This window comes from Ranitomeya variabilis, chromosome 1 (assembly GCF_051348905.1).
Source record: "Ranitomeya variabilis isolate aRanVar5 chromosome 1, aRanVar5.hap1, whole genome shotgun sequence".
Classification (NCBI taxonomy): Eukaryota; Metazoa; Chordata; class Amphibia; order Anura; family Dendrobatidae; genus Ranitomeya; species Ranitomeya variabilis.
In genome coordinates this window covers 713,456,025-713,477,248 of record NC_135232.1, presented here as the reverse complement: position 1 = coordinate 713,477,248, position 21,224 = coordinate 713,456,025, and the positions used below count along the sequence as shown (strand labels likewise).

General features: G+C 45.0%; 1 protein-coding gene across 15 annotated transcripts in view; it reads right to left on the bottom strand.

Annotated features, from left to right (window-relative positions):
* CEP128 (centrosomal protein 128) overlaps positions 1-20,190 on the bottom strand; it is a 261,366-nt gene extending 241,176 nt beyond the window's left edge. For 4 of the 15 annotated variants that reach the window (XR_013216499.1, XM_077267460.1, XM_077267453.1 and 1 more), the window contains exons 1-2: positions 20,005-20,115; positions 12,676-12,735 (exon numbers count right to left, since the gene is read on the bottom strand). The gene's annotated coding sequence lies outside the window, so the exon portion shown is untranslated. Of the gene's footprint in view, positions 1-12,671; positions 12,736-17,938; positions 18,245-20,004 lie in introns of all 15 variants that reach the window. The other 11 variants (XM_077267459.1, XM_077267455.1, XM_077267463.1 and 8 more) reach the window with 5 other exon arrangements.
* Positions 20,191-21,224: the final 1,034 nt, after the last annotated feature.

Here is a 21,224-nt window from a genome sequence, read left to right as displayed (position 1 = left end):
TATGGGGCTCCTGATTCAATATGGATATTCAAAGACACTTAACCTACTGATGTCTCAATTAATTTTACTTTTATTGGTATCTATTATTACTTTTGACATTTACCGGTAGCTGCTGCATTTTCCCCCCTAGGCTTATACTCGAGTCAATAAGTTTTCCCAGTTTTTTGTGGCAAAATTAGGGGGTCGGCTTATACTCGGGTCGGCTTATACTCGAGTATATACGGTATATCCGATTCAGTGTCCAAATCCATAAGGCTAGGGTCACATTGCGTTAGGGCAGTCCGTTTAGCGCATAGCGCTACGGACTGCGCTAACGCAATGTTCCAAAAGGGATCACGTTAGCCGATCCCGCTAGCGCAGATCCCCGATCTGCGCTAGCGAGGAACGGACCGCGAACGCTGCTTGCACTCAAATGACGGCGGCGAAAGGATGGTGACCCGAAGTCAGGTAAGCCAGCCAATCAGGTTATTAACATCTCCAGCTATTCCTTGTCACCAGCAGAACTGACAGTTCTTCAGAAAGGATTATCCTTCTGTCCAACACCCCACTGGGATCCACTTCAATTGGAGAAAGACTTGCATCGTTTTTACAGGACTATAAGACTTAAGACTCATTTCGGCACTATGCCTGTATTGGACCCAGTTGTGGGATCTTCCAGATCCATGAACATTATGTCAGAATTGTCCATTTCTTCTCTGGGACTCCGCAATGTCAGCACTTTCTCACCTCCTCACTCTCACCATGCTATTGAGACCTTCATCTCTCTCGTGGATCGCGACATTAAATCTTTGTCGCACCAACAGAGATTGGGCTTTTTTCCAACACACACGAACATGACACTTGAGGAGAAACAGGCACTTTCTTCCCTACGGTCCAATAATACCATCACTATAAAACCTGCTGACAAAGGGGGCGCGACTGTTGTCATGGATCGGTCACAATACCGAGGCGAGATCCTTAGACAACTTTCTGACACGAATACCTATAGGTCCATACCTAGGGACCCCACTGCATCTATTACCACCAAAATTAAGGATCTTATTGGAACATACCTTGACAAGAAAACTATTGATAGCAAGACAGCTACTTTTTTACAGAACCCCCATCCCATTATCCCAGTTTTTTACGTCCTTCCCAAAATACACAAATCCCTCCATAATCCACCAGGTAGGCCAATTGTGGCCTCCACGGATTCAGTGCTTTCACCGCTCTCCATATTTCTGGAAAAGATTTTGACCCCCTTAACGAAAAACACCAGATCCTATATATTAGATACAAGCCAGTTTCTTGAAAAAATAAAACAGATGCACCAAGTACCTTCCCACAGCCTCCTTGTCACTATGGACGTCAATAGTTTATACACATCTATAACCCATGAGAAGGGCTTGCTTGCTACCAGAGACCTCCTAGAACAGACTAATATGTCCCAGAATGCTATTTCCTTCTGTCTTGACCTCCTGAAAACAGTCCTTTTTGAAAACTATTTCTTATACGAGGACACCTACTATGTCCAAGTATGCGGGACCGCTATGGGCTCAAATGTAGCTCCGGCCTACGCTAACGCATACATGCATCACTTTGAGTCACATCACGTCTACAATAATGAGCTTTTTTCACAATATGTCTTGAATTACTGTAGGTACATAGATGATATCTTCCTGGTCTGGACTGGGACATCTGACACCCTGGATTTTTTCTTCTCTACCCTCAACGCCATTTCTCAGGAACTCCAATTCACCATTCATTCCCACGAAACACAAATAGCCTTTCTGGACACCCTGGTACTGAAGGATGCCAATGGATTTCTTAAAACGGACCTATATACAAAACCTACGGACTGTAACAACCTACTACTTTATTCAAGCTGCCATCCAATCACCACCAAAAACAGTCTACCTCGTTCCCAATTTAAAAGAGTTTCCCGCATCGTCACGGACCCTGAAACACGACAAATCAGACTGGCATCCATGGCGCAAAAGTTCAGCGATAGGGATTACCCCTCTACTCTCTTGACACAGGAACTCGCTTGGTCCTCAGGTCCACCCATGAGTCCAGCACCACGTCAATCCCAAGATAGGATTCCGTTCGTGCACACTCACCATCCATTTATGACAAAAGTTTATTCTGTCATCAAGAAGCACTGGCCCCTTCTTGGTAGAGCCCACCCTGAGATCGCATCCTTTAGGGTGCCCGCTCTCATGAGCACCAGGAGACCCCCCAACATCCGTGACCAAATAGTCAGGGCTGATATGGGTAGTATACTCCGAGTTCCAACTCAACAGTTCTTGGGAACACGCCGCAATGGCACTTTCCCTTGCTTGAACTGTGCCGCCTGCTCGAACGTGATCAAGGCCGACAATGTGACCCACCCAAGAACCGGGAAATCTTACCCTATTCGCGGATTTTATACGTGTGACTCAAATTTTGTGGTTTACGTCATCAAATGCCCTTGCGGCCTGCTCTATGTGGGTGAAACCACCCAGCACGTACGCGATAGGATCGCAAGCCACAAGTCCACAATTAGGTGTAACAAAACTTGGCTTCCCCTTCCTGACCACTTTACCAGGGCCCGACATTCAGTAGCCCAACTGAAATACCAAGTCCTGGAACAGGTATCCCGTCCTAGACGGGGTGGCAACCATGTTAAACTGCTGAGGTCCAGGGAAACGTACTGGATATATACACTAGACACCCTTGCACCTAGGGGCCTCAATAGGGAAATCGACTGGCTACTTTAAAATTGTCCTTCCAGCTTACTAACTCTTTCCTCTTCCCTTACAGATTCGTTGAACACTATGGTGAGTTCCTTCCGCCATTAAATAACGTAAAAATCCCAGCCATTACTTTTATAGTCCCTAAGCTAGACCACTGTATATGAGCATTCTATGCCTAGTATCGTAGGTGGTTCCATTGAACATTGCGCTTGACGGCGTCACACATTAAGCTCCATTACCCAGTTGCTAGAATTGCACTCAGGCTGGGCACTCACTACTTGCACAGGCTTTCCAATACATACTGCAGCGGTTGTGCTGCCTAGCAAATAAATACACACAGTATCGCCTGTTGCGCAAGCGCAGTAGTGAGCCCCATGCCCCTGACATCACTGCAGCATCCATGTCTCCCAGCAACCAGGCCCACACAAAATCGCTGGCCGCGCATGCGCAGAAGCTTTCCCATACCGCCGACATCATTTCCGGCACCGCAGGCCGCACTTCCGGTGCGCGTATTTAAGCCACAACGCCGCCGGTCACGCTACACTCTGGCAGCAGGGCGCGGGAGCGCCGCTCATTAATCTGACAACTAAGGTAACCCCTCCTCTTTATCCGCACACCGGGCCTTCTCCACCATTGCACAATAGTGCAAGTATGCTGGTTTTATGTCCCTTACTTACCCATACTTATATTCATCTACAGACCTCACAGCAGGGTTACCTCTGCAACCCTATACCCACAGCATCTAGGCATTAAGGTACACTACTTACAGATCTGCTATGACCACTATATCCTCAATGTACCTTTTCTTACTCATATACTTTTACTGTTCCCTTTCACAGTGTATGCCTTCATCCTCAAGGATCTCATATCCTCTCCCCTTTTGCTTAACCAAGGTAAATGATGCCTTATCTGGTTTTCTCAATCTGCTTAGTCATATGTTCTGGCTTCCTTAGCCTTCTACCCTTGATTATGCAATATTACTAACGCCCCCTTCTGGGCGTTTATACGTGGTGTTCTGTATATAACATGTACCATGATTTTATGAAGTTACTATGTCCGTTTTTCTTTATTATTTGTTTATGTTTTCATTTCCTCCATCCAGGTCGGGATCCTTATATTTATTTTTATGTTTGTTTTCATTTTCCAATTTTGATTATTATGTACTGTACATACTTACGTATTTTGTTTCTGTTTTTTCCTAGCGACTATATGATTAAGGCTCTGGTAGGGCCGAAACGTCATAACTACCTCTGGTCGCTTTCATATCACATAGTCATTTTGTAAATAAACCTTCACCTTTGCAATATATATACAGAGTGTGCGGTGTACTATATTTTCTATGCACTCAAATGACGGCACATCGCTAGCGCACGCCCAATGTGGGCGGGCGTTAGCGATGCGTTCGCCATTACAGGCAATGGCGGCGTTAACGGACTACGTTACACCGCGTTATGCCGCGGTGTAACGTAGTCCGTTAAACGCGGTCACATAACGCAATGTGACCCTAGCCTAAGAGACATCAGTCCATTTTTTTCCCAAAAAATTTTACCAGCAAACTCATTGGTGAGGGAAGGTAAACTAAAAGCTTGAGCTTCCCTATTTTCCTCAAAAAAATGTTTTTTGACAGTTATGTCCCGTACAAATTTATTCATATCTTTCAATGTTGAAAAAAATGTCGAGTATTAGTAGGAGAAAAATTGAGACCTCGGGTTAGAAGTTTTATTTCCATCTCAGAAAATACCACTGTGAGAGATTAACAACATCTAGTGAGGCGTCCTGTTCTGACTTCTCAGACGATTCTGGAAAATCGAGGGAGTGCTTGTGGTGTTTTTTCCCACTTCTCCTGATGCGTTTTTTGGATAACCATGATTGTTTTGTTTAGTCTTGCGATAATACCGCACTTGGAATTTAGGACCAGGTGTCACTTGATTAATATCGGCATCATGAGTGTATGAGCCTAATGAGCTTTTCTACATAATATGTAAGACAGTCTTTGTTCCTTGCTGTAATGTGATTAGTGCATCCAGTGGGTTTTTGCAAATTTTGGACTTTTTCCTCCATTGCCTTTAGTTTCGCCATTATGTTTTGCTGTTCTTGGTTTAGTTCTTCCTTCGGGATATCTTTGTAGAGTCTCTGAAGTACTGAAACCAGATGTTACCGTTTTGGATATGGACGTTGTTTTTCTTGTTTTTTGTGTCCATGAGGCTCCATAGTTCCCAGAAGGAGTTGTCTTGGAGGGTGTCTTATAGTTGGTTAAGTTTGGTGGAGATATATACACACGTATACATACACACATATACATTGTAGGGCTTTGTACTCCGCTGCAGTTGAGGTCGACACAGGAAGCAGTTTTCACAAAAATGTCCAGTTAGGGTTATTAAAACTTCATAAACCTGCTTACCGTAAATACTCGTGTACAAGCCGAGTTTTTTAGCACATTATCGGCTTATACACAAGTCATAGTCCCAGAAAGACAGCGGGGGAGCGGCGGGTTACAGAGGCAGGAGCCGGCGGCTGAAGCTAAAGCCTATGCCCACCGATAAAGAGAAATTAATATTCACTGTGATGGCAGTGAATATTCATTTCTCTTATAGCGCACACTTACAGCCACAGCCGCCGGCTTCCAGCACACATCCTACTTACCTTCCCTGCGCGCCCTCGCTGCATCTTGTTCCAGCTGGCGCCAGCAGCTCTTCCGGCCGAGCGACCACGTTTTCCCCACTCATTAAAAGGTAATGAGTATTCACGTTTCTCCACTCCCAGATATGTGTAGTGAACATTCATTACCTTAATGAGAGGTGACATGTGATCACTTGACAGGAAGAGCTGCTGGTGCCAGAACGAGATGCAGCAAGGGCACGCAGGGAAGGTACGTGGGATGTTTGTTTTTTTTGTTTTTTTTATAGGAACCATGCATATAGGGATAGGGGATAAGGAGCCATGCATACAGGGACGGGGATCCATGCATACAAGCACAGGGAAGGGGAGCCAAGCATACAGAGATGGGGAGCCATGCATACAGAGATGGGGAGCCATGCATACCAGGATAGGGGATGAGGGGACAATGCATACCCGGCTTATACTCGAGTCAATAAGTTTTCCCAGTATTTCGTGGCAAATTTAGGTGCCTCGGTTTATACTCAAGTATATACTTTAAGTACAAGCAAACAAAAGATGGCCTTCTCTGGCACAAACTGAAAACAAACAGAAAATCAACAGTCCATATAGCACTGTGGGTACGCCAGCTCATGTCAGATGTCCTTCGGAAAACACAGTGGAGTCATCCACATGTCCAGTCACAGACACTCGGTCTCCATTTTATCTGCCAAACCACACCCTTGGGGTGGGGATATGTGAGCAGTCATTCCCACTCATCTCTTTTGACTGCTTGTAAAACCTGGCCCTAGAATGCCCTAATAACTCTCTCAGCACTATATGTCCTGTTGATTGCTCTCCGAGCTCACATCACCAAAGCTACCAACCTTCATGATACATATCTCACAAAAGTTTACATACCCCGGCATAATTTTTGCTTTCTTGGCCTTTTTTCAGAGAATATGAATGATAACACCAACACGTTTTCTCTACTCATGGTTAGTGGTTGGGTGAAGCCATTATTGTCAAACTACTGTGTTTTCTCTTTTTAACCCCTTCCCGACCCATGACGCCACGTAGGAGTCATGAAAACCTGTGCCAATCCGACCCATGACGCCTATGTGGCGTCATGGAATGATCGCGTCCCTGCAGATCGGGTGAAAGGGTTAACTCCAATTTCACCCGATCTGCAGGGACAGGGGGAGTGGTACTTCAGCCCAGGGGGGGTGGCTTCACCCCCCCCCCGTGGCTACGATCGCTCTGATTGGCAGTTTCACTTTGAACAGTCAATCAGAGCGATTTGTAATATTTCACCTAAAAAAACTGGTGAAATATTACAATCCAGCCATGGCCGATGCTGCAATATCATCGGCCATGGCTGGAAACACTGATGTGACACCCACCCCACCCCACCGATCGCCCCCCCCAAGCCACCGATCTGTGGTCCGCTCCCCTCCGTCTTGTGCTCCGCTCCCCCGTCCTCCTGTCCGCTCCCCCCGTGCTCCTATGCCACCCCCCTGTGCTCCGATGCCCCCCCCCCCCGTGCCCCGATCTCCACCCCCTTATACTTACCGAGGCTCCCGGTGTCCATCCGTCTTCTCCATGGGTGCCGCCATCTTCCAAAATGGCGGGCGCATACACAGTGCGCCCGCCGAATCTGCCATCCGGCAGATTCGTTCCAGGTATAGTTTGATCACTGTGATATAACCTATCACAGTGATCAAAATAAAAAAAATAGTAAATGACCCCCCCCCTTTATCACCCCCATAGGTAGGGACAATAATAAAAAAAAGAAAATATATTTTTTTCTTTTTCCACTAGGGTTAGAACTAGGGTTAGAACTAGGGGTAGGGTTAGGGGTAGGGCATGTGCACACAGTGCGGATTTGGCCGCGGATCCGCAGCGGATTGGCCGCGGATCCGCAGCGGATTGGCCGCGGATCCGCAGCGGATTGGCCGCTGCGAATTCGTAGCAGTTTTCCATCAGGTTTACAGTACCATGTACACCTATGGAAAACCAAATCCGCTGTGCCCATGGTGCGGAAAATTCCATGCGGAAACTCTGCGTTGTATTTTCTGCAGCATGTCAATTCTTTGTGCGGATTCCGCAGCGTTTTACACCTGTTCCTCAATAGGAATCCGCACAAAAAAACACTGGAAATCCGCAGGTAAAACGCAGTGCCTTTTACCTGCAGATTTTTCAAAAATCGTGCGGAAAAATCTCACACGAATCCGCAACGTGGGCACATAGCCTTAGGGTTAGGGTTGGAATTAGGGCTAGGGTTGGAAATAGGGTTAAGATTAGGCTTGTGGTTAGGGTTACGGATAGGGTTAGGAGTGTGTTGGGGTTACAGTTGTGGTTAGGGTTGGGATTAGGGTTAGGATTAGGGTTGTGGTTAGGGGTGTGTTGGGGTTAGGGTTGTGATTAGGGTTATGGCTACAGTTGGGATTAGGGTTAGGGGTGTGTTGGGGTTAGTGTTGAAGTTAGAATTGAGGGGTTTCCACTGTTTGGGCACATCAGGGGTCTCCAAACGCAACATGGCACCACCATTGATTTCAGCCAATCTTGCGTTCAAAAAGTCAAATGGTGCTCCCTCCCTTCCAAGCCCCGACGTGCGCCCAAACAGTGGTTTACCCCCACATATGGGGTACCAGCGTACTCAGGACAAACTGGGCAACAACTGTTGGGGTCCAATTTCCCCTGTTACCCTTGCAAAAATAAAAAATTACTTGCTAAAACATAATTTTTGAGGAAAGAACAATTATTTTTTATTTTCACGGCTCTGCGTTATAAACTTCTGTGAAGCACTTGGGGGTTGAAAGTGCTCACCATACATCTAGATAAGTTCCTTGGGGGGTCTAGTTTCCAAAATGGGGTCACTTGTGGGGTGTTTCTACTGTTTATGCACATCAGGGGCTCTGCAAATGCAACGTGACGCCCGCAGACCATTCCATCAAAGTCTGCATTTCAAATGTCACTACTTCCCTTCCGAGCCCTGACGTTCGCCCAAACAGTGGTTTACCCCCACATATGGGGTATCAGCGTACTCACAACAAACTGGGCAACAAATATTGGGGTCCAATTTCTCCTGTTACCCTTGTGAAAATAAAAAATTACTTGCTAAAACATAATTTTTGAGGAAAGAACAATTATTTTTTATTTTCACGGCTCTGCGTTATAAACTTCTGTGAAGCACTTGGGGGTTGTAAGTGCTCACCACACATCTAGATAAGTTCCTTGGGGGGTCTAGTTTCCAAAATGGGGTCACTTGTGGGGTGTTTCTACTGTTTAGGCACATCAGGGGCTCTGCAAATGCAACCTGACGCCCGCAGAGCATTCCATCAAAGTCTGCATTCCAAAACGTCACTACTTCCCTTCCGAGCCCCGGCATGTGCCCAAACAGTGGTTTACCCCCACATATGGGGTATCAGCATACTCAGGAGAAACTGGTCAACAACTTTTGGGGTCAAATTTCTCCTGTTACCCTTGGGAAAATTAAAAAATTCTGGGCTAAAAAAATATTTTTGAGGAAAGGAAACATTTATTATTTTCACGGCTCTGCGTTATAAACTTCTGTGAAGCACTTGGGGGTTCAAAGTGCTCACCACACATCTAGATTAGTTCCTTGGGAGGTCTAGTTTCCAAAATGGGGTCACTTGTGGGGGAGCTCCAATGTTTAGGCACACTGGGGCTCTCCAAACGCGACACGGTGTCCGCTAATGATTGGAGCTAATTTTCCATTCAAAAAGCCAAATGGCGTGCCTTCCCTTCCGAGCCCTGCCGTGCGCCCAAACAGTGGTTTACCCCCACATATCCACATATGGGGTATCAGCGTACTCAGGACAAACTGGACAACAACTTTTGGGGTCCAATTTCTCCTATTACCCTTGGGAAAATAAAAAATTCCGGGCCAAAAATCATTTTTGAGGAAAGAAAAATTATTATTCACGGCTCTGCGTTATAAACTTCTGTGAAGCACCTGGAGGTTTTAAGTGTTCACTATGCATCTAGATAAGTTCCTTGGGGGGTCTAGTTTCCAAACTGGGGTCACTTGTAGGGGAGCTCCAATGTTTAGGCACACAGGGGCTCTCCAAACGTGACATGGTGTCCGCTAGCGATGGAGATAATTTTCCATTCAAAAAGTCAAATGGCGCTCCTTCCCTTCCGAGCCTTACCATGTGCCCAAACAGTGGTTTACCCCCACATGTGAGGTATCGGTGTACTCAGGAGAAATTGTCCAGCAAATTTTAGGATCCATTTTATCCTGTTGCCCATGTGAAAATGAAAAAATTGAGGCTAAAATAATTTTTTTGTGAAAAAAAAGTACTTTTTCATTTTTACGGATCAATTTGTGAAGCACCTGGGGGTTTAAAGTGCTCACTATGCTTCTAGATAAGTTCCTTGGGGGGACTAGTTTCCAAAATGGGGTCACTTGTGGGGGAGCTCCAATGTTTAGGCACACGGGGGCTCTCCAAACGCGACATGGTGTCCGCTAAAGATTGGAGCCAATTTTTCATTCAAAAAGTCAAATGGCGCTCCTTCCCTTCTGAGCCCTGCCGTGCGCCCAAACAGTGGTTTACCCCCACATATGAGGTATCAGCGTACTCAGGACAAATTGGACAACAACGTTCGTGGTCCAGTTTCTCCTTTTAGCCTTGGGAAAATAAAAAAATTGTTGCTAAAAGATCATTTTTGTGACTAAAAAGTTAAATGTTCATTTTTTACTTCCATGTTGCTTCTGCTGCTGCGAAACACCTGAAGGGTTAATAAACTTCTTGAATGTGGTTTTGAGCACCTTGAGGGGTGCAGTTTTTAGAATGGTGTCACTTTGGGGTATTTTCAGCCATATAGAACCCTCAAAATGACTTCAAATGTGAGGTGGTCCCTAAAAAAAATGGTTTTGTAAATTTTGTTGTAAAAATGAGAAATCACTGGTCAAATTTTAACCCTTATAACTTCCTAGCAAAAAAAAAAATTTGTTTCCAAAATTGTGCTGATGTAAAGTAGACATGTGGGAAATGTTATTTTTTAACTATTTTGTGTCACATAACTCTCTGGTTTAACAGAATAAAAATTCAAAATGTGAAAATTGCGAAATTTTCTAAATTTTCGCCAAATTTCCGTTTTTTTCACAAATAAACTCAGAAATTATCGACCTAAATTTACCTCTAACATGAAGCCCAATATGTCACGAAAAAACAATCTTAGAATCGCTAGGATCCGTTGAAGCGTTCCTGAGTTATTACCTCATAAAGGGACACTGGTCAGAATTGCAAAAAACGGCCAGGTCATTAAGGCCAAAATAGGCTGGGTCATGAAGGGGTTAAATCAGAATGACAACCCAAAACATCAAAATGACCCTAATAAAAAGTTCACATACCCTGGTGATTTTGGCCTGATAACATGCACAGAAGTTGACACAAATAGGTCTGAATGGCTACTAAAGGTAACATCCTCATCTGTGACCTGTTTGCTTGTAATCAGTGTGTGTGCATGAAAGCTGTGTGAGATTCAGGGATCCAGACAGACTCTTGCATCTTTCATTCAGCCACTGATGTTTCTGGATTGTAAGTCACGGGGAGAGCAAACAAATTGAAAATGGATCTACGGGAAAAGGTAGTTGAACTGTATAAAACAGGAAAGGGATACAAAAAGATATCCAAGGAACTGATAATGCAGCGGCGTCAGCAGCGTTCAAACTGTGATTATCAAATGGAAAATCAGGGGCTCTGTAAAAACAAAACCACGGTCAGGTAGACCAACAAAAATTTTGTCCACAAGTGCCAGGAAAATTGTTCGGGATGCAAAGAAAAACCAACCAATAACATAAGCTGAAATAAAGGACTCTCTGAAAACTAGCGGTGTGGCTGTTTCAAGATGCACAATAAGGAGGCACTTGAAGAAAAGTGGGCTGCATGGTCGAGTCGCCAGAAGAAAGCCATTACTGCGCAAATGTTACAATCTATCTCACCTACAATACGCAAAGCAGCACAGAGACAAGCTTTAAACTCCTAGAACAAGGTAATTCAGAGTGATGAGACCAAAATTTTACTTTTTGGCCACAACCATAAACGTTACATTTGGAGAGAGGTCAACAAGGCCTATGATGAAAGGAACACCATTCCTGCTGTAAAGCACGGAGGTGGATCGCTGATGTTTTGGGGATGTGTAAGCTACAAAGGCACAGAAAACTTGGTCAAAGTTAAAGGAAAGATGAATACAGCATGTTATCAGAAAATACTGGAGGTAAATCTGCAATCATCAGCCCGGAAGCTGCGCATGGGATGTACTTAGACGTTCCAACATGACAACGATCCAAAACACAAGACCAAGTTGACCTGTCATTGGCTACAGCAGGACAAAGTGAAGGTTCTGGAGTGGCCATCTCAGTTTCCTGACCTCAATATCATTGAGTCACTCAGGGGAGATCTCAAACATGCAGTACATGCTAGACAGCCCAGGAATTTACAAGAACTAGAGGCTTTTTCCCAAGAAGAGTGGGCAGCATTACCATTTGAGAAAATAAAGAACCTCATCTACAACTACCACAAAAGACTTCAAGCTGTCATTGATGTTAGAGGGGGTAATACATAATATTAAAAAATAGGGTATGTGAACTTTTGATCAGGGTCATTTGGATGTTTTGGGTTGTCATTGTGATTTAAAAAGAGAAAACACAGTAATTTGACAATAAATGGCTTTACCCAACCACTAACCATGAGTGGAGAAAAAGTTTTCGTGTTAATCATATTCTCTGAAAAAAGGTCAAGAAAGCAAAAATTCTGCTGGGGTATGTAAACTTTTGAGCACAACTGTATATACACAAATACACACGTTTTAATGGAGTTATTTTGAATAAGTGGCAGATCTTTTTTAAACACTTACATTTTTTTTTAAAGCTTTCTTACATTGCAGCATTTTCTCCCATGACTATATACATATGTGCGCATATAGACATCTCTCTCTGCAGGGCGCTATAGCATTAACCCTGTTTGCACTGACATTCTGCTGAGACAGTGAGGTGAAGCTGCACAGTCCGCAGATGACACATTATTTCACTATTAAAATTTGTTGTGGTTTTAAACACAAATTGTGTCTTTGTGATGCAGTGTCGCCGGTAACACAAATGTGGCACGTGTTATGATGCTGAAGTTGGTTTCTTATTCTCTTCTGCAATTTCTGATGACCAGAACCCATTTGGGCTGGGTTGGAGTGACCTGAGTTTGTTGCGGCCATCACTATGTATGTAACAGTGGTGTGAGATCAGCAGCCCATAGTCATTTAACCCTTTCAATAACGCCCTTCAGTGCCCACTTTTGTGCCAGTTTTATAAATTTGGTAGCTTTTCTTTAGAGTACTTACTTACATCAGGGCTCCTCACTGCATTGTATTTTATTATTGTAACTTTATATTTTTGCCGTTAAACCTGTAAAAACAGAAAAAAACGAAACTGCTTAATAAGAAAGTAGATGAATAAGAAACCAACTTCAGCATTGTACACGAGTTTTATCTGTGAAAGCTATCATTGTAAAACCGTCTCGATTTGTTGTTACCATAATTGTGCTTAAAATGTGATTTTCCCCATGGGGTCATAAAGTCTTGTGTAGAACAGCACCAAGGCCATGTTCACACGATGCGATTTAAATTTTTTGTTTGCAAAAGTCCATTACATTTTTGTTTTTATTAATGCAGAATTTCTCATTGCAGCAGCACGAGTTAACAAAGAATCAACCACTCTGTCATTCTTTCTTGAGCTTCACTGGCCGATTTATGACCACATACTACATACATACATATATACATACTTCAACGCTGAATGTGTTGGAAATTGAGGAGCCTGGATAATTCAAATGGTGAAATGTATCTTATGAGAGGTGTGAATTCTGACACCAAACTATGTGCAGACACTTCCACCTTCCATCTAATACACAGGATGAAACCCGCCTATTACTGAGATACAGAAAACACAAGCCCCACTGCTGACCGCACACTTTGACACGTCTATTACTGTGACTGCCACCTGTAAGGGTTAGTGCCATGCTGGGCGCTGTTCTCCGCTCCCACTAGAACAATGGTGCAGGACATTATTATGCTAAGATCAGACCTCGTTCATGGGAAACTACAGCCGACTCCTTACAGGGACGCGGCAACTCTCCCTCCTGCATAGCAGGGGGCCCTCCAATATAACCCTGCAGGACGGGCAGCTCCAGGGCCACGCAGTGACTAACCCCACAGCGAAATGGCTTGTTCTGGTCTCATTAATAGCATTATAACTTTCAGGCAGCAGAGGGCGCCCTGCAGGGAGCACAGCTAGTGCCACCCAATAGAGGAGCCAGTGACTGTGGGAACAGTGCTACCACACCCTCTGCAGGTGATGCTGAGGTACTAAACCTGGTGACAATATGTAATGAACAGAAGATTATCTTAACACTTCTTGCCCATTTTAGTATATTGGAATTCTACAGTACATGTCTACGTACATGTTTTTGCTATTTAGTTACCTACATCCAGTGGATACAATGTGCAATATGAAGCTAGCTTTACTGCTATTACTTCTCACAACAATTTATATTAGAAATATATAGACTATAGACCCTTTATCATTAAAAAAAAATATATATATATATATATATACACACACACACACATACACGTACACACACACATACACAGTACAGACCAAAAGTTTGGACACACCTCATTTAAAGATTTTTCTGTATCTTCATGACTATGAAAATTGTACATTCACACTGAAGGCATCAAAACTATGAATTAACACATGTGGAATTATATTCTTAACAAAAAAGTGTGAAACAACTGAAATTATGTCTTATATTCTAGGTTCTTCAAAGTAGCTACCTTTTGCTTTGATGACTGCTTTGCACACTCTTGGCATTCTCTTGATGAGCTTCAAGAGGTAGTCACCGGGAATGGTCTTCCAACAATCTTGAAGGAGTTCCCAGAGATGCTTAGCACTTGTTGGCCCTTTTGCCGTCACTCTGCTGTCCAGGTCACCCCAAACCATCTCGATTAGGTTCAGGTCTGGTGACTGTGGAGGCCAGGTCATCTGGCGTAGCACCCCATCACTCTCCTTCTTGGTCAAATAGCCCTTACACAGCCTGGAGGTGTGTTTTGGGTCATTGTCCTGTTGAAAAATAAATGATGGTCTAACTAAAAGCAAACCGGATGGAATAGCATGGCTTGCAAGATGCTGTGGTAGCCATGCTGGTTCGGTATGCCTTCAATTTTGAATAAATCCCCAACAGTGTCACCAGCAAAGCACCCCCACACCATCACACCTCCTCCTCCATGTTTCACGGTGGGAACCAGGCATGTAGAGTCCATCCGTTCACCTTTTCTGCGTCGCACAAAGACACGGTGGTTGGAACCAAAGATCTCAAATTTGGACTCATCAGACCAAAGCCCAGATTTCCACTGGTCTAATGTCCATTCCTTGTGTTCTTTAGCCCAAGCAATTCTCTTCTGCTTGTTGCCTGTCCTTAGCAGTGGTTTCCTAGCAGCTATTTTACCATGAAGGCCTGCTGCACAAAGTCTCCTCTTAACAGTTGTTGTAGAGATGTGTCTGCAGCTAGAACTCTGTGTGGCATTGACCTGGTCTCTAATCTGAGCTGCTGTTAACCTGCGATTTCTGAGGCTGGTGACTCGGATAAACTTATCCTCAGAAGCAGAGGTGACTCTTGGTCTTCCTTTCCTGGGGCGGTCCTCATGTGAGCCAGTTTCTTTGTAGCGCTTGATGGTTTTTGGCACTGCACTTGGGGACACTTTCAAAGTTTTCCCAATTTTTCGGACTGACTGACCTTCATTTCTTAAAGTAATAATGGCCACTCGTTTTTCTATACTTAGAATTTGTATTATGGCAAGAAAAAAGCAGCTAACAGTCTATTCAGTAGGACTGTCAGCTGTGTATCCACCAGACTTCTGCACAACACAACTGATGGTCCCAACCCCATTTCTAAGGCAAGAAATCCCCTGACAGGGCACACCTATGAAGTGAAAACAATTCACGGTGACTATCTCTCGAAGCTCATCAAGAGAATGCCAAGAGTGTGCAAAGCAGTCATCAAAGCAAAAGGTGGCTACTTTGAAGAACCTAGAATATAAGACATAATTTCAGTTGTTTCACACTTTTTTGTTAGGTATATAATTCCACATGTGTTAATTCATAGTTTTGATGCCTTCAGTGTGAATGTACAACTTTCATAGTCATAAAAATACAGAAAAATCTTTAAATGAGGTGTGTCCAAACTTTTGGTCTGTACTGTATATATATATTTTGTTTTATTTTTTATGGAGGTACCATATACTTGATCATATTCAGACTATTGCCACCATTTTTGAGATTCTAACAGTTGAAAAAAAATGAATATGTATACACATACGTTTAATAATAAATAATTTATATCATATTAATGTATCACACAGCAAGACAGACATTACATACAGTTGTGCTCAAAAGTTTACATACCGTATCCCGGCAGAATTTTTGCTTTCTTGGCCTTTTTTCAGAATATATGAATGATAACACCATAACTTTTTCTCCACTCATGGTTAGTGGTCGAGTGAAGCCATTTATTGTCAAACTACTGTGTTTTCTCTTTCTATCTACAATAGAGCATTCAATAGACTTGTTGACAGCTTTTTTTTTATATCTCTATATATAGACTATAGGTTTATATACCCATGTCTGTGATGGGAGCATGGTGGCTTGTGTGTTATATGATCATTTACAAACCTTGATGTAAGAACCACACTGCCCTAAATAGTTTTTAATAGGATTCCTTTAGGGGCTGTTATATGTAATGTCTGCCTTGCTGTGTGATACATTTAATAATAAATAATTGATATAATCTAAATGTATGTGTATAGATATTAATTTGTTTAACTTTTAGAATCTCACAAATGGTGGTAATAGTCTGAATATACTTCTCACAACAGCCTGAATCTTCGCTGCACCACCCACAGCCTGGTGCACACAGGTGGGTTATGGTTACATACAACCTCTAGGGTCCATCGGCTCCAGATATTATTCCTGTGGAATTCACCACACATTATACAGTCATGTTTAAAGAGCTGTTCCTGGGTCAACTCTTCAACAGGCAATTGCATAAAAAACAAGACGTAGTATTCAGGATAATTATCCATCGACAGCCGGCCCGGCAAACTGATCAGTATCTGCCAGCTCCGCCGGATGTCATCAGTGCACAATGTGGTGGCTATCTGCAGGACAGCAGCTCCGAATATATCCACTACACCAGCTATGTCGATGTGCTGCCCTGCCACCTCCACATCTGGTGAAGCCGGAGCTCTGGGTGGCAGGACGCAGGAGCACCATCGATAAGGATCGGCATTGTGTTTTCCTACCTGAGGCAGATGTAGGGGGGACATGCACATAAGAGGTTTTGTTTCTTTTTAATATAGACAGTTTTGGAATCCGATAGAATCTGCTCCAAACTGTGCACAGAGCCCTGCTAGGACACGATGTGCAGAGTAGACATATAGAGGCTTCTCTCTGGTCGCGGAGGAGAAGACGCTGCTCCTATTAATGTAAGATCTGTCTGGCCGTATTAGGCCCTTTTAACATAGCAGATCTGCTCCAAAATCCTCCACAAAAACGCTCCCTATTTATTTCTACAGGAAATCCACTCTGCAATTCTTGTTTTGCTTTTTCCTTGAACAGGATTTCAATAACATTGTGTTGAAAAGAGAAGTGCAGTCATTTTATCATGTCCATAAAGCAGATCCAAAGCAAGCACTGCAAAAAAATCACCTCACAAAGCGTGTTAGGAAAGAAAACCTCCTCAAAAAAGGGACCATTACTGAAGCGGTTTCAGCTAGAAAAACTTGGGATTTCTCTGCCTCAGAAAAGTCTGTGTGAATATAGCCCTACACAACGTCTTGTCACTGTCTGCAGCCTCCAGAGACCTGGCACACAGGCCCCTGAGCTGTCGCTGGGAACCATTTGCCCCCCCGGCACACAGGCCACTGCGCTGCTGCTGGGGACCATCTGCCTCCCCAGCGCACAGGCTGCCCCTGGGGACCATCTGCCTCCCCGGCGCACAGGCTGCCGCTGGGGACCATCTGCCTCCCCGGCGCACAGGCTGCCGCTGGGGACCATCTGCCTCCCCGGCGCACAGGCTGCCGCTGGGGACCATCTGCCTCCCCGGCGCACAGGCTGCCGCTGGGGACCATCTGCCTCCCCGGCGCACAGGCTGCCGCTGGGGACCATCTGCCTCCCCGGCGCACAGGCTGCCGCTGGGGACCATCTGCCTCCCCGGCGCACAGGCTGCCGCTGGGGACCATCTGCCTGGCGGTAATTAAGCATCAGATGCAGATGAGTCGCCAACATCCGGTCTCCTCCACAATGAGCCCAAGTGTTGGTGCCATGCTAAGTCCCCACAGTACAAGCAAGGTCCAGCCACTAGCACCTATGTGATCCCTGACACCAATGGAAAACGATGTAAAAAAAAACGCTGCAAAGCATAAAATCCTGATGACAAAAAAAACATGTGTGCATGACATTTCTGAAGTCTCATAGGCTTTGCTGGTACTGTAAAAAGCAGCTGAAAAGTAGCATAAAAAAGCAGCAAAAACACCCTGTGTGAACTTACCCTTATGCTCCAGTTCAGATTTGATGGAATAGAAAAAACTGCCAATATACATGTGTGTCAGGGAATGCTGGGAGTTGTAGTCTGGAAACAGCTGGGTAGCCACAGATTACAGAATACTGATTGCACATTTGGAGGAAACCTGTAAGGAGCGTGAACTGGGCACCGGCCAGATGAGGGTCTACATTATACCTGGGGTCTCAAGTCCTAATGCATGGAGTCTCTCCAAAGCTGTGCTCACACAGCTGCTCACAGTACAGCACACACCACTTCCTTCCTGTTTAGCAGCCCTCGGTTCCTCTTTGTCAACTGCAATGAAACCACAAACACCCAAAGCAGAGGAGAAATCAGGGAGATGGAGGCAGCGGGCGCCATTACTGACCTCACCAGACACTGTATACCTGTATACAGCGCAATACTGTGCACAGCTCCAGAGCTGCATCCAGCCCCCCGCTGGTCTCACCACACCTCATATACCCCCGAGACAGAGCAGAACAACAGAGGAGCCAGACTACATGAGAAGGGGGAATATATGCAAAATCCCACACTGCAGTGTCACCTTAGAATCTCCCCTATACACACAGTGTCACTTCAGAGACTCCCCCCATATACAATGTCACCTCATAGTCTTCCCCATATATACAGTGTCACCTCAGTCTCCACCATATACAGTGTCACCTCAGTCTCCACCATATGCACAGTGTCACCTCAGTCTCCACCATATAGTGTCACCTCAGTCTCCACCATATGCACAGTGTCACCTCAGTCTCCACCATATGCACAGTGTCACCTCAGTCTCCACCATATGCACAGTGTCACCTCAGTCTCCACCATATGCACAGTGTCACCTCAGTCTCCACCATATGCACAGTGTCACCTCAGTCTCCACCATATGCACAGTGTCACCTCAGTCTCCACCATATGCACAGTGTCACCTCAGTCTCCACCATATGCACAGTGTCACCTCAGTCTCCACCATATACAGTGTCACCTCAGAGACACCTCGGTATACAGTGTCACCTCTGAGTCTCCCCGTATAAAATGTCACCTCATAGTCTCCCCATATACAGTGTCACCTCAGAGACTCCCCCGTATACAGTGTCACCTCAGAGACTCCCCCGTATACAGTGTCACCTCAGAGACTCCCCCGTATACAGTGTCACCTGAGTCTCCCCAACATGCAGTATCACCTCAGAGACTCCCCCGTATACAGTGTCACCTCAGACTCCCCCGTATACAGTGTCACCTCAGACTCCCCCATATGCACAGTGTCACCTCAGAGACTCCCCCATATACACAGTGTCACCTCAGAGACTCCTCCATATGCACAGCGTCACCTCAGAGACTCCCCCATATGCACAGCGTCACCTCAGAGACTCCCCCATATGCACAGTGTCACCTCAGAGACTCCCCCGTATACAGTGTCACCTGAGTCTCCCCAACATGCAGTGTCACCTCAGAGACTCCCCCGTATACAGTGTCACCTCAGACTCCCCCATATGCACAGTGTCACCTCAGAGACTCCCCCATATACACAGTGTCACCTCAGAGACTCCTCCATATGCACAGCGTCACCTCAGAGACTCCCCCATATGCACAGTGTCACCTCAGAGACTCCCCCGTATACAGTGTCACCTGAGTCTCCCCAACATGCAGTGTCACCTCAGAGACTCCCCCGTATACAGTGTCACCTGAGTCTCCCCAACATGCAGTGTCACCTCAGAGACTCCCCCGTATACAGTGTCACCTCAGAGACTCCCCCGTATACAGTGTCACCTCAGAGACTCCCCCATATACACAGTGTCACCTCAGAGACTCCTCCATATGCACAGCGTCACCTCAGAGACTCCCCCATATGCACAGTGTCACCTCAGAGACTCCCCCATATACACAGTGTCACCTCAGAGACTCCCCCATATACACAGTGTCACCTCAGAGACTCCCCCATATACACAGTGTCACCTCAGAGACTCCCTCATATGCACAACATCACCTCAGAGTCTTCCCCGAATACACATTCACCTCAGTGCCCCACTATTGTGACACAGACCCCACATTACCCGCCTCACCTTTCATTCCATCCCGGTAACTGTCACACTGATTGCAGCTATGGCAACTTAAACCTGCCGCCCAACTCAGGAAGAAGAATGTGACCCGGCGACAGCTCTGAGCGCTACGGCTGCCGGGAAGTGTAGTGCGCAACACATACTCTACACAGCACAATGATGAGAAAAAAACTACATTTCCCAGCATGCGTCACAGAGAAAACAGTGGGACGCAATGAGGATGGAGCAAGAAGACTAGGCGGCAGGATTGGCGGCGAGATAAGAAAACCACGCCCACCTAATCAAAGACTAACTCATTCATTACCGGAAGGAAATGACTGACTGAAGAAGAAAGTATACAAAGTGTCAATAATAATACAATAATGACTAATTATATAATAATTACATCACCTGGACTGATATAGCCCCTCCATATTATAATAATAATAATCATTTTATTTCTATAGCGCCAACATATTCCACAGCGCTTTACATATACCTCCCAACTTTTGAAGATGGGAAAGAGGGACAAAGTGCTGCAAATTTTAGGCCACGCCTCTGACCACACCCATTCATAACTAGTCACACCCATATCCACGTCCCAACCACATCCATTTAGCACTGCTGATCACACTGTTTCATAAAGAATAATTATAGACTTATAGATTAAAAATATGGCCACACAGTGCTCCATACTGTATAATGGCCACACATGATGCTCAATACTGTATAATGGCCCCACATGAAGCTCCATACTGTATAATGGCCACACATGATGCTCCATACTGTATAATGGCCCCACATGATGCTCCATACTGTATAATGGCCACACATGATGCTCCATACTGTATAATGGCCCCACATGATGCTCCATACTGTATAATGGCCACACATGATACTCCATACTGCATAATGACGACACATGATGCTCCATACTGTATACTGGCCCCACATGATGCTCCATACTGTATAATGGCCACACATGATGCTCCATACTGTATAATGACAATACATGATGCTCCATACTGTATAATGGCCCCACATGATGCTCCATACTGTATAATGACCACACATGATGCTCCATACTGTATAATGGCCCCACAATGCTCCACACTGTATAATGGCCCCACAATGCTCCATACTGTATAATGGCCCCACATGATACTCCATACTGCATAATGACAACACATGATGCTCCATACTGTATAATGGCCCCACACGATGCTCCATACTGTATAATGGCC